General features: G+C 41.6%; 1 long non-coding RNA gene across 1 annotated transcript; it reads right to left on the minus strand.

The window, feature by feature from the left end:
* Positions 1–794: 794 nt before the first annotated feature.
* On the minus strand, positions 795–4,016 carry LOC109972204 (uncharacterized). Its single transcript, XR_002276656.1, has 3 exons — positions 3,854–4,016; positions 3,457–3,517; positions 795–1,927 (listed from the first exon to the last, which is right to left on the minus strand). It is a non-coding gene; the product is annotated as an uncharacterized LOC109972204 (long non-coding RNA).
* Positions 4,017–5,211: the final 1,195 nt, after the last annotated feature.

Consider the following 5,211-nt stretch of genomic DNA (forward strand, 5'->3'; position numbering starts at 1 on the left):
CAGTAAATATACAGGTCTGTACAGTATGTGCTGGCATTTCTACAGGGAAACACTAAGCATACTGTATGCTATCTGTCACTATCAATAAACAGATTGGGTGTAAACTAGCTGCTCCAAATTCATACATTCATCACTAGTCCTAAAAATAAAATCCCTGTTTAGTCAGAGCTACAATTGATATTAAAGCTTTAAAGAGTAACACCCCATATTAGCTTGTTTTTGCTGACGTCCAGTAGCTAATTTCTCACCTTGTTGTGCTGTAAAGGTGTGCTCCAAGACCCCGTGACATCATTGTCGGGTGTAATCACAGGCGGCACCGAGCGCGCTGCACAACCATGGCCAGCAGTGAGTTGAAACAAGTATGAAACTTTCAACCAGAGGGGGCAGTGAAACATTGCTTTTTAAGTTAATAGAGTTGTAATGGTACTTATTCAGTCTCTGTGGCAGTGACTCCCCACAGGCAAAATGAATATGTCCTATTTTAACCTGAACGAAGCCTGTGGAGAAACGTTGCCTGAAGGACAAACTCCAAAAAAAAACAACAGTTAGGAGCTGGAAGGAGAAGCATTACCACAAGGAGACGACGAGATGAACATAACGCAACATTTCACAGGTCCATGGGAGGAGGGATAATGAAAGCCGCAGTGCTGCCACATAACAATACTGCATGACAAGTAAAAGTTGTGCATCAAAGATGTTAGCACAATGTACTTTAAGTATTAGAAGTGAAAACAGACTACTTATAATTCAGACAAATGCCCTCATGAAGGTGTAAAATTAGTACAATACTTTGCTAGTTTATTTCATATTTCTACATTCAGCAAACACCATTAACTACATGTTCACGTTCACAAATCACACTGGCTCAATGTCGTGACTCAACAAAAGAGACGCATGCAGAACAGGAGTCCAGGGGTTGCTGTCTGCTCAGATAGGCCTGTAATAACAGGAAGACAGAGGCATCTGAAAACTGAAGAGCAGAGGTCACAGCCAAAAAGTAAGTTTTTAAGGTTAAAGGGAGAATATTGTTGTACATTTTATGGATATGGGTGAAATCAAGCTATAGTAATTTAAGTTCCCTTGTAGTTATTCGTGGCAGCTTTAGTTTTTCTGTTCACAAAATCATTGTTGTTAAACTTTGTTAAAATCCCAAAGATTTGAAGTTCTAACAGCAAGTGCTGTAGTAGAACACCAAGCTAGTAAATGACCTTGGCTCGCTATCCCAGAAACTTAGATTTTAACAGCATTGTGATAGGTGTGTTTGAGTGCGTACATTGGCACAGTATGTGAGTACATCATAGCAAATGGTTGTCGTCCCATTTTGTGACTGCAAAGTCTGACAAATAGGAATATTAATAATGATTAGTTTTTAAATGATTTCTTTAGGCAGCAGTTCAGGCGAGCCAGTCTTCTCTGACCACTGATCACTCTCCCTGCTGTCACTTGTCATTTCAGCGCTGCCAGTTGCAGCCCTCCTCCACCCTGTTCACCACCAGTTCATCAGATCAGTGATCCAGGGGTCCAGCATCAGGCTCACCAGATTCCTGCTCCAGCTTCTTCTTCAGCACCACCACGCACCTCCATCACAGGTCCTTCACCATCATCAGCTCCTTGTAGCATCATGTCACCATGCTTCTCTGACTGGCTCATTAGTCTCCTGCCCTCTCTCATCCTCTCCATCCTCATTGTCATCCATCTCTGACCTCCACCACCACCAATGTCTAGACTCTGTGGGATTATTCCCAGTTCCATGCAGAGGTGGCCTTCTTTAAGCTGTCTGCACAATGGAGTCTATGCACAAGATCTTTCTTCCTCTGTTCATGTACTTTATTGGCAATAAACATTTGAACATTGCTGATTGAAACTGTTTTAACCAGAAAAGGGCACATCCTGGCCTTGGTCCCTGTTTTGGTTGAAGCTGTGTAAACTATGTGGCAAGACACAGAGAAAAGAAAATGACAAAGTTGTTCCCTCAAATGCTTCTTTAATACTCAGTATTTGTTTTATATGAATTGTGGCTGTGTCTTGATTTGATTATTCTGGTTTATGTTTCTAAGCCACAGCTTTGTAGTGTCTGTGTCTATTAAAATTACTGATATCTACACTAAATTCAACATTTTTGCTTGAGCTAGAAGGTTACAGCTGTAGACTGTGATGTCTTCTCTACACTGTTTTAGGGAATTTGTGTTTATTTCAAGAAAAACAAATTATTAAAAGTATGTATACTGCTTTTGGGAAGTGTGCAGTTATTGAAAAATGGCACAATGTGGAGACGAATACTGATAACGACTTTATGCATGGAGGAATTGAATTATACATCACTGAATGGTAATAATATGTAAGAATGGTGCTGCATACAAAACCAAATATGAGCTGGACAACGTGAACCTGTCCAGCTGGTAACATGGCACAGTGACACGGTTGTGTTTGAAATCACACTGGAACCGCACATGGAATGACAATATAAATGTTTAGAACATTCATATTTGCATCAGAAATTTCCATAATGGGGTTTTCTTTATGGACCAACACAGGTTTGATCACAAACATCAGAATCCATCAACATGGATCCAAGTTGCCTGCAGCTGCTGCTCTATTTTTACAGCCACCTTTTGACGCTGTTGACAGAACGACACAAGTTGCTTCTTTAAATCAAAAAGTTAATCAAGTGAGTTCTGTATTTTCCTCTCTCGCTGTCCTCCCCTCCTCTTCCCACATTGATCTGCCTCTCCTCCCCACCCCCTTGGGAAAGATGGCGGGGGAGTGTAGATTATAGCTTATCCCTGCTCGGCTCAGCTCTGCATTGCCTCATTCTGACAGCAAAGCCCTTTCACCTACATTCACTGAGTGTCTGCCTGCCCAGCCACACACACACACACAGTCTGCCTGTCTGGTCTTGTCATGCAGAGTGCAGCAGAGCTCTGCAGTCCGACATGGCTCCCAACAGGAGGGAAGTATTTACCATCTGCCTACATTTACATACAACTTTTCTTCGTTCTCTCATTCAGCCTCTCTCTCTCTCTCTCTCTCTCTCTCTCTCTCTAAAACAGATACAGGAGCAGCAAAACAGAGCAGAGTGCAGTAGGACAGGAGCTGCAGAGAGTACAGTTATTATTTACCAGTTACTGTACAACATGACTTCTTTACCCAAAATGGATTTACAGGGGAACGCCTAAGTCTTAACACACACTAGATTAATCCCATTTAAATTTAATCAGTATGCATACATGTAGAATGGTCAGTGTAACAGGTGAATGTCTAGTCAACAGTATCTACTATGAACCGTTTTAACCTAACACAGCAAGTGGCGCCTTTGGAACCTCTTCGGAAACAAGCAACATGGATGCACCATCTCTTTAACTTTATTCAGAATCAAACATGTGTTGCTACAGTAATAAACTTTTTGAAATTAGAAAATGGCATCATAATTTTAGAGAATAACAATAATAATAATACTTATGTAAGAATGCTGTTCATGGACTTCAGCCCCTCCAAGTTAACCACCAGTGCTTTTTCTCTGGAGTTGGCGAAAACCAGAACAGAAATAAAAAGAAAATTAATACTGCATTCATCCTCCATGTCAACTTAAATGCTAATGTTGCTGCATTTGGTGAATGTGTTACAGTAAAAAGGCAGATGCTTGGTAACTTTTCAGCTTGTAATCAAGTTGAGTGAATTAAAATGCCCAACCTGCTTGAAAATAACTCATATGCACAAAAAACAGACATCTGTGACGGTTTTGACAAATGCTAATGCTCTGGTGCAAACATTTACTAATTATGGCCACATGTCAGTAATATGCATGGACAGGCTGAACACGTTTATGAGCAACCATCTAAATACTGAGACGTACCTGTGGGTGAACAACTTGTCAGGTTTCATGTCCTGTACAAAACAGGACAGTGCAGTCTGGAGTATATCATTGTCTCTTGTCTTCCAGCAGAGCAGCTCATTGTTAGCTCTCTCTTCATTAGGGTGCCACAGGGTCAGCTGGGACTGAAATTAAACCATGCTGATCTGTTCATCCTGCACGTCTCTCTTGTTCTCTCTCTCTCACACACACACACAATTATTTTATTCTGCTCAATTTTGCTGTCAGCAACTCAGTGACTGTTTGTAGTAGCTTCCGGCTCATATCTGTTTTCACCCTCATTCACTCTCTAATTTTTTTCACTGCAAATTGTACAATGGCATCTTATCAATTTACTAATAAGAATACATCACACAAACCAAAGAATATACAGTATATGGAAAGATCACATTACCAAATAAGTACCAAGTAAATTCAGTTCTTCATACATGTGAAAAGGAGTAGCATTAATATACTAGTAGCAAGCAGAAATAGTGGAAAGTAACTGTCACTGAAGTAGTAGATTGTTAAATCTGTAACAGAAATGTTTCTAACATTAAGACACCAAAGTGTATGGTGACAAATAATCATCAGTGACTGTGCTGTTGGCGGGCTGGCTTCAGTACAGATCCACCAAGTCCAAGGCCTCATTTCATCAGCAACCATTTCCAGGAGCTGTATGACAAACTGTCAGGTTTGCTCGGCCGCTCTGGCCTCCCTCACCTTTCCTACTGTCTCTTGCCCATTTACACTAATCACGTTCACCTGTTCCTCACTCCCTTATCACCAGCTGCACTTGATTAGGTCACTCACTATATTACCCGGTTTCACTCCTCAGTCACTTGACAGTTCTTTCTAGTTACTAGGCCGTGCATTGTCATTGTTTTTGTATGTATTTATCCCCTAGCCAGCCAGCTACTGTTTTGTGTTCTATGTACTGTTCCTCCAGACCGTAGCTCCACTCTCTCCTCCCAAGCAGGTCAATGCACAGTCGCCTATCTTTTCCACTATTGCCTTCATCTCTCTGTCTCTACCTTCAGTAACCACCATCACCACCAACCAGCCAAGGAGTGACCCAGCCTATGCAGCTTGGCCCAGCTCTCCATCTCCTCGCCTCCTGCTGTTGGTCAAACACCCGGCTACTACTCATCTACAGGACTACGTACTATTTCCCTCTGTGTATCGTTACTCCCTTCATCACTGTATATAATAAATCACTGCATGCACCGAAGTCTGCTACCTGGGTCCGCCTCTTTCTCGTTCGCTCACTGACTGGTGCGAACGGCTCCTAACACAAACTACTGAAACATCACTATCATCAGCCATTATATTTGGAAGTAGATGTCAGCCAGAATGATTTG

This window comes from Monopterus albus, unplaced genomic scaffold (assembly GCF_001952655.1).
Source record: "Monopterus albus unplaced genomic scaffold, M_albus_1.0 scaffold250.1, whole genome shotgun sequence".
Lineage (NCBI taxonomy): Eukaryota > Metazoa > Chordata > Actinopteri > Synbranchiformes > Synbranchidae > Monopterus > Monopterus albus.